The 9,285-nt window shown below is 39.8% G+C and overlaps 1 pseudogene across 1 annotated transcript; it reads right to left on the bottom strand.

Annotated features, from left to right (window-relative positions):
- Nucleotides 1–7,061: 7,061 nt before the first annotated feature.
- LOC104661352 lies at nucleotides 7,062–7,753 on the bottom strand (annotated as a pseudogene). The gene has a single exon (XR_747840.2). The product of XR_747840.2 is annotated as a ubiquitin-conjugating enzyme E2 L3 pseudogene (transcript).
- Between the last annotated feature and the right edge of the window lie 1,532 nt (nucleotides 7,754–9,285).

The raw sequence follows: 9,285 nt of genomic DNA, 5'->3' as shown, positions 1-9,285 counted from the left end.
GAGTGAGACCCTGTTTCAAAAAAGAAAAAAAAAAATTTACTCCAGAGCCTGTATCAGTCCAACTTCTGAGAGGAGGAAAATTGTCAATAGTGCACATAGTCAACTATTTAGAATGCCAGCTTCATGAGAACGTCTATTTTGTTCACTGCTATGTTTCCAACACAACACTGTTGTCTGGCATATAATAAGTGCTCATTAAAGATTTGTTGACTGATTATAAAAATGTGAGAAACATGACTCAAGGTTCTATTTGTTCTGAGATATGTAAAAATGCAAGTTTTCATCATAATAGGACGTAAAGAATATACAGTCCTTGCCCTGTAGGGTTTGCCACACCTCCCAAAATAGGTGGAATTCTTGCCTGACCCTCAAGGTGGGCTTCCCATCCTAGGTCCCATATTGGAAGAATATGCTTTTTGCAGAGCTTCTGTCTGCTGGGAAAGAAACCCCAGACACTTTGAACTGGGAGCCTGCCCAATAATTGGCTAAACTCTTGAGTGGGAAGGACTGTAAATTCAAAGTTTCAAGTATGACTCTATTACATAAAATGTGTGAACTTGGAGCAAATATCCCTTTCTTCTGAAAAAAAAAAAAAAAAAAACCCACTTCAATGATGTCTTGTAAATGCAAAGATAAAGCACTTCAATGGATGCCTCATTTTTGCAAAGATAAACCAAAGACTTAATTCTTTAGTGGAATCTATTAGAGACCACAAGCTCAAGTGTTCTGCATAATGTATGAATGTCTCCTCTATAACAGGATGTCATTTTTGCAGGTTAATTTAACTTAAGGAAATGTTTCTTTTCAACATTTGGGTCTAGTCTGCTCTGTCCCTGAAAATTACGGTTCCTTCTTGGGAGTATATATGCATTCTGATTCAAATTGTTCTCCATAGAACTGGAAAATGAAAGGCAGGGAGGCCCATATTTTCATCTTCCACTGGTACAGGACTTTTCTTTTTCTTTTTCTTTTTTTTTTTTTTTTTTTGAGACAGGGTCTTATTCTGTCACCTAGGCTAGAGTGCAGTGATACAATCATAGCTTACTGTAGCCTTGAACTCCTGGGCTCAAGCAATCCTCCTGGCTCAGCCTCCCAAGTAGCTGGGACTACAGGTCTTTGCCACCACACCCAGCTAATTTGGTAGAGAGTGTTTTGACCTGAATTGCCAAAGCCCACCCTGAGCTATTCTGCTGAATGCTCACTCAGAATTTCAGTTTAGAAGGAATTTTTGGACTTTGGGAAACGTACTTGCATCAGATGATTATGTAGTAGGAGAATGGCTCAATGGGGCTCCAGGCAAGCTTAACCCCTAGAAGTTCTGGAATGGGCACCCTGACTCTTGGGCATAAATGGGAGGTGAATGAGAACAGGTGAGATTTGGGCTAGAGCTGGGAGATGGCTTCACCTTCCTAAAACTAGAGGGGCTGGACCTATGGAGAGAGGAAGTGTGATTTTGCTATTACATGGATGGGACTATCAACTAGCACACATATGGGCCATGAAATGCAATGAAAAAGGGGGCCATTTGGTATAGCTCAATGTCAAGACACTTCAGTAGGCCCATCCCTACCTATTTTGTTGTTCTGCTGGCCTACTGACCTGCCTACCTCCCCACCTGCCCAGAAATTTATTTGTTCATATCTGGATCTGAACAGCTTTGTATTACACAGCACACACATTTCATATCTTTTCTGAGTTGTTGAATAATTTGGCCAGGGTCATTTGTGGACTCTTTCTTTGTGAGTGTAATTATCTGAATATGATATCATATTGTTTCTAATAATACGGTACACTAGAGGTCCAGAGAGCCTTCCCAGTACAGAACATCTAAGAAGTTGTTTTATTTTGACTTTTTATTATAAACATTTCCAAACATACACAAAGGTAAACAAAATAGTATAATGAACACCCACACACCCTGTAACCTAGATTTTACAATTATTAACATTTTTCCATTTTGATTCATCCTTTTTTCTCTGGAGTATTTTATTTATTTAACAGAAATAGGGTCTCGCTCTGTCACCCGGGCTAGAGTGCTGTGGCACAATCATGGCTCACTGCCTCCTCAAACTCCTAGGCTCAGCCTCCCAAGTAGCTGGGACTACTGGTATACCGCTGCATTGAGCTAATTTTATTATTATTATTTGGAGAGATGGGGGGTCTCACCATGTTGTCCAGGCTAGTCTTGAACTTCTTACCTCAAGCAGTCCTCCCATCTTGGCCTCCCAAAGTGCTGGGATTACAGGCATGAGCCACTGTGCCTGCCTTGAAGTATTTTCAGGTAAATTATAGCCATCATGATGTTTCAGTCATAAATATCTCACTATGAATCTCTATTGGGAATTTTTTTTAAAAAAGGAAACTTTTATTATGTGAAATTTTAAACATGTTTTGTAGAGAGAACAATATAACAAACCTCCATATATTTACCGTTCAACATTAGTTAATAATATTTTGCTAGTCTTAAAAATATCTTTTAGAATGATGGTTGAACTGGTACAAAAGTAAAGAAAAATCCCCAGTTTCCCAGAGATTGTAGAAAGCTTGAACTGAGACAAGGAAATGGGTTCTGAAGCTACAGTGTGTGTTGGAACAAACTTCAATTCCCTGGTAGCCCAGAGCTTGGGTTTTAGAGGCTCCAAGTGAGAGGAATAACACTTGGGATTCATCCAAGGCAGGAAATCAGATCAAAGATTCCCGAAAGGTGACATCCTTATTGAGTGAATGAGAAAAAATTTCATCCCAACAAAGGGAGGTGGTGGGCATATGTGCCTGGCTCAGCTTTGGCTCTGTGTAGAGGGGAAAAATAGAAAACATGTTTTCCTCAGAGTTTCTAACCACGGCCCCATTCTCACTTGGATGTGGGACCAAACATTTTAGGAGGCCCTAAAAGACCCCAGGCTGAAAATTTAGTATATCTTGGCAGAAGAAAATAAGTGTATTTATTCCTCTTCTAGAGGAATAGATTTGGTAGCCAAACGATTCCCCCAGATAAAGTCGCAAGAAAGATAAACTCATAATCAAAAGTCATCAAATATACGGAAAATAAACTATCACAAACTGCAGAATGAGACCTGCAAAAAGACCACCTATGGGGCAGGCACGGTGGCTCACGCCTGTAATCCCAGCACTTTGGGAGGCTGAGGCGGGCGGATCACGAGGTCAGGAGATCAAGACCATCCTGACAAACATGGTGAAACCCCATCTCTACTAAAAATACAAAAAAACAAACAAACAAACAAAAAATTAGCCGGGCGTGGTGGCAGGTGCCTGTAGTCCCAGCTACTCGGGAGGCTGAGGCAGGAGAATGGCGTGAACCCGGGAGGTGCAGCTTGCAGTGAGTGGAGATCGTGCCACTGCATTCCAGCCTACGAGACAGAGCAAGACTGCCTCAAAAAAGAAAAAAAAAAAAAGACCACCTATGTTAGAATTATCAAATATAGACTATAAAATAATTATGTTTAATATGTCACAAAATGAAAGATGGTATTTAAAAGAAACTAAATAACACCTTGCTTAAGAGTGCAAAATGGTACAATTCTGGAAAGTTACTTGGCAGTTTGAAATAAAGTTAAACATATAAACACTCAGCCATTCTACCCCTAGATATATGTGCAAGAGAAAAGAATGCATATGTCAGCTGGGCACGGTGGCTTTGGGAGGCCGAGGCAGGTGGATCACCTGAGGTTAGGAGTGCTAGACCAGCCTGGCCAACATGGTGAAATGCCGTCTCAACTAAAAATACAAAAATAACCCGGGCGTGGTGGCAGGTGCCTGTAATCCCAGCTACTCGGGGGACCGAGGCAGGAGAATCACTTGAACCTGGGAGGTGGAGGTTGCAGTGAACCAAGATCGCGCCATTGCACTCCAGCCTGGAGGACAAGAGCGAGAAAAAAAAAATGCAAATGTCTACAAGTGATTGTTCCCAATCACCAAAAACTTGAAACAATCCATATTCCCATAAATAGCAGGATAAATAAATTGCTAGATTCATACAGTGAAATGCAGCAAAAAGTAAAACAAAAACAAAACCCAACTATTGATTCATGCAACAACATGGAAAAATCTTAGATACATTAATAGGTAAAATAAACTAGACAGAAAAATGTATATGCTGTAAGATTCCATTTATATGGTACCTTAGAACATGCAAAATTAATCTATGTTGATAAAAGTCAGAATAGCAGGTCAGGTGCTCATGCCTGTTATCTCAGCACTTTGGGAGGCCGAGGCAGCAGGATCCTTGAGCCCAGGAGTTTGAGGCCAGCCTGGCCAACATAGGGAGACTCTCTCTACCCCACCGCAAAAAAAAAAAAAAAATAATAATAATAATAATAATAATAAATAAATAAATAAATAAATAAATAAAAAGTCAAGTGTAGTGGCACACGCTTGTGGTCCCAGCTACTTGGAAGGCTGAGGCAGGATTGCCTGAGCCCAGGAGGTCGCTGCTGTAGGGAGCCATGATTGTGCCACTGCACTCCATCCTGGGCAACAGAGTGAGAACCTGTCTCAAAAAAAAAAGGAAGAAAAGCAGTTATCTCTGATGAATTATTGACTGGAAAGTGGCACAGTGGAATGTTCCGAGGTCCTGGAAATGTTTATATTTTAACCTGGTGCTTACATGGATGTACACATAGGGGAAAATTAATCAAGATATACACTTCAGATTTGTGCATCTTACAGAATGTTAATTACAGCTCAGTGTAAACAGAGAACCCAGCTGATTTGGAAAAGTACCAAAGAGAAATAAAAGTTATAGTAACTGAAATTAGAAACTCAATAAGGAATTAGCAGATTAGATGTAGCAGAAGAGAGAATTCATGAACTAGAAATCAGAAGAGCTGAGGAAATGCAGCACAGAGAGAGGCAAAGCTGCAGGGTACATCAAGAGGTTATGAGAGATAGAGGGTTGTGTCCAAAGGATTATCGTGAATCTAACTAGGGTTCTAGAAGTAGAAAATAGAGCGACTCAGGGAGAGGCTTCCTTTGAAGAGCTAATGGCTAAGAATTTTTAAAAAAATTGATAAGCCAATTGCTATGGTATGAATGTTTGTCGCCTTCAAAACTCATGTTGAAATTTAATCTCCAAAGTGGCAGTATGAAAGGGTAGGGCCTTTAAGACGTGATAGGTCATAAGGGCTCTGTCCTCATGAGTAGACTAATCCATTAATGGAGTAATGGGTTAACGAGTTATCATGGGAGTGAGACTGGTGGCTTTATAAGAAGAGAAAGAGAGATCTGAGCTAGCATCTCGGCTTCCTCTCCACGTGATACCCTGTGCTGCCTTGGGACTCAGCGGAGAGTCTCCACCACTAAAAAGACTCTCACCAAATGTGGTCTCTCAACCTTGGACTTCTCAGCCTCCATAACTATAAGAAATAAATTTATTTTCTTTATAAATTACCTAGTTTCAGGTATTCCATTATAAGCCACAGAAAATTGACTAAGACACCAATCCTTGAAATAAGAAAGCCCATTGAAATCCAATAAGATAGACCAATCTACATATAGGCAATGTAATTGTAGAATGCTTAAGCAAAAGGGATTTTAAAAGTAGCCAGAGAGAGGCCAGGCATGGTGGCTCACTCCTGTAATCTCAGCACTTTGGGAGGCCGAGGCAGGCAGAGGCCAGGAGTTCGAGACCAGCCTGGGCAACATGGTGAAACCCCATCTTTACTTAAAATACAAAAATTAGACGGGCATGGTGGTGCGTGCCTATAGTCCCAGGTACTCGGGAGCCTGAGGCAGGAGAATTGTTTGAACCTGGGGGCCAGATGTTGCAGTGAGCCGAGATCGTGCCACTGCACTCCAGCCTGGGTGACAGAATGAGAACCTGTCTAAAAGAAAGAGAGAGAGAGAGAGAGAGAAAGGAAAGAAGGAAAGAAGGAAGGAAGGAAGTAAAATGTAGCCAGAGAGAAAATATAGATTACTAGAAAGTGACAATTGGACTGACAACCGACTCTCAGCAGTGGATGCCAGGAGAGAGTGGGATACATCTTCAAAGCACTAAGAGAAAATAACTTACAACCTAGAATTGTATTTCTGGCAAAAACTGTCTTTCAAAATAAGGGTGAAATAAAGACATTTTCAAACAAATCAAAAATGAAAATTTCTACCAACTGACACTCATTAAAGGAATTTTAGGCAGAAGGAAAATTATTGTAGAAGAAAAGTCTGAGGTGAAAGGATGAATAGTGAGTAAAGTTAATACAATATAAATAAATATTGACTATATAAAACAGTAATGTCCTTGTATAATTTGTGGGACTAAAAAAACAGAATAAGTATTGAACAACAACAGCATCTAAGCTGGTGTAGTGTGTTGATCAAAGTTAAAGTACATTTGGATCGTACATTTTTCTAAAGGATAGTAAAGATGATGATTAACTTTAGATTTGGAGAAATGAAATATGCCATCTAAGGAATAGAAGTGGGCTACTACTTCCAAATTAGTAAAAGAGAAAAAAATAGAATTTAAAAAACTAGGACAAAAGATCATTAAATAGCAATAAAACAGTTTCTTAACAAAAACGATAGTCTGTAGAAAAGCCTTAAATCCATGGTTTCTAGGCTATAGCAGGAGTATGCCACTAGGCTGAAAGAGCCTTGCTTTGGGACATTAATCTTGTTAGAAAATAACTGAGAAAACATGGAAAGTGTCTTAACAAGAAGTGTTAGAGAATCTGTCATTGGCATTCTCTTCTTGTAGATGGAACACAATCACTGAGCAATTCTAAATAAATACTTAAATCACAGGAATCTAAAAAGTGATGTCAAAACAAAGGTTTGAGTTTCTGTTTTTCACAAAAATTTCCAAGAGTTTATCATCAAATTATGATGCCAATAGTAATAGTGAGGAGTAGTCAAATATTTCATCATCAAGAGGAAATCAGAACTGACATAAGGGTGGGTAAAGGGAGTAACACATTTTAAGCCAAGACTCTGCACACGGTTTGAAATTGCAAAGGAAGGAATGGGCCTTCTCACCCCCAAACTACCTTTAAAGTATAAAAAGTTCAAGAGAAATGAAAACATTTTTTTTTTTTTTTTTTTTTTTAGAACATCTTAAATTTTTAATCCTTTCTTTACAGGTTACCTAGACCACTTTTGATTAAGAAAACTGTAGAAAGTTAGTAACTGCCACAAGCGAACGCCAGGCGGTGGCACGTGTCAATTTCCACAGAGTCCTGCTTTGCGGGGTGTCTGAATGCACTGCACGGGGCCTCTGCTCACACTTGCTGGAACCAATCGTGGCAGATTTTAGTCCACAGGTCGCTTTTCCCCATATTTCTTTGTAAACTCTTCAGCATTCTTACAGATTTTTTTACGGTCCTTAGAGTATTCTTCAGCTAGGTCAGCCCGAAGCGGGTGCTCGGGTTGGGGGTCATTCACCAGTGCTATGAGGGACTGGATTACTTGGTCGGTTTTGGTTGCTGGCTTCCAGTTTTCAGCGCTAATTACTGGCAGACAGACCTGCCCCTTTTCGTCGATGTTCGGGTGATAGATCTTTGTTTTAAATGTGATCTTCGGTGGTTTCAATGGGTACTCTGCTGGAAAGTTGATTTCGATTCTGAAGGCCCCCTTATCATATGGAGGGTTGTCAGGAACAATAAGCCCTTGCCAAGTCAATAAATTAGCTTCATCAACCTGGATGTTACGGAAGTTTTTCATCCCACATTTGCGGATTTCTTCAAGCTCCTTCATCAGCCTCCTGCTGGCCGCCATCTTGGATTTGGTGCTGCTCCTTCCCCCTGAAAACATTTTTAAAAATATCTGAGTAATTGGATTTTTCATGGATGGAACACAGCATTATAAAAGACATGCAATTCTGTTACCCATTCTAGTTGTTCTGCTAAAACAGTTCAGGAATGAAAGAACAATCATAACTTGAAAAAATTTCTGGAAGTTTTCAGAACACCAGAAAAAATATATAATTCACTTATATTTGATGTAGTTTTATAGTAAGCATATACTTTTTGGTGACATACACTGTCTTTTGTAAAGTATTACCTGGCTAACTAAAACCTAATGAGGAAAGTAGGATGTTTTTGAAGTTGAAGATATTTTATTTCTGGGAAAATTGTGTCTGCCATGGGCATAGGGAATCTAACTTGCAAATGAAGGCAAGTGTTTTGAGTTTGAAATAAAAAAGAGAACTTTATAACTAATTTAATTTGGTGTCTACAGATTGTGCAAACTTGTTGTGAAACGTAGGCAAGTTGCTTAACCTTTCAGTGCTACTTTCTTTACCTGAAAAATGAGAATAAATCATAAAACCTACCTTAGAGTTTTTTGGAAGGACCCAATTAGTGTATATATGTAAAACACTTAGAATAGTAATAGTGTCTGGCACATAGCAAGTATTTAGAACTATTAATGAAATAATATACATGGGCATTGTTTCCATAAACCACTCATAAGCTACAACGAGACCGCTGAGGGTATAAATGGTGCCTAGCTCTCAACCTGTGCAAGCTCCCTGCAGAAAATGTCCAAGGCCATCTTAATTAAACAGCCCTTCACAGGTGCTATGATGTGTTAGTCTGTTTTTGTGTTGCTATAAAGAAATACCTGGGACTGGGTAATTTATGAAGAAAAAAGGTTTATTTGGCTCATGGTTCTGCAGGCTGTGCGTGCCCGGCTCCAGCATCTGCTCGATTTCTGGTGAGACTTCAGGGAGCCTTCACTAATGGCGGATGTCAAAGTGGGAGGAGGCGTGTCACATGGTGAGAGGGGGAGTATGGGGTGAGGGGAGGTCCTAGACTCTTTCAAACAACTGGAACTCAGAGTAAAAACTCACTCATTGCCGAGAGGAGGGAACTTAGCCATTCATGAGGGATCCACCCCTATGATTCAATATCTCCACCAAGCCCCATGTCCAACATTGGGGATCACAATTCAACAGAGATTTGGAAGCGACACGCATTCAAACCATATCACATGGGTATGGATAATATCACTAGTAGGCTGTCACACCCAATTATTATGGAAGCTGATTTAATAAAATGTATGGCTGTGTCTACACTGGAGCTGCTGACACAAGTGAAAGATTTAACGTGTTGCCACAACATTTATGGAAGATGAGCCAAGAGCTTTGTACACACATTGTCATGTACATCTTGGGGATTTATTGGTGTTGAGATTTGTCGGGATATGAAAGAACTCTGAAGTGATCTCAGTACTGTCAATTATTTGTATGACACTATTCATACATCTCTGGAAAGCTGGCAAATTTTCAAAACATTTGTAAGTGGAGTGAAGGGATACTGGAAACTCCAGGAT

This window comes from Rhinopithecus roxellana, chromosome 17 (assembly GCF_007565055.1).
Source record: "Rhinopithecus roxellana isolate Shanxi Qingling chromosome 17, ASM756505v1, whole genome shotgun sequence".
NCBI classification, from domain to species: Eukaryota; Metazoa; Chordata; class Mammalia; order Primates; family Cercopithecidae; genus Rhinopithecus; species Rhinopithecus roxellana.
The sequence above is the reverse complement of the archived record's forward strand: the minus strand, read 5'-3'. Positions and strand labels throughout refer to the sequence as shown.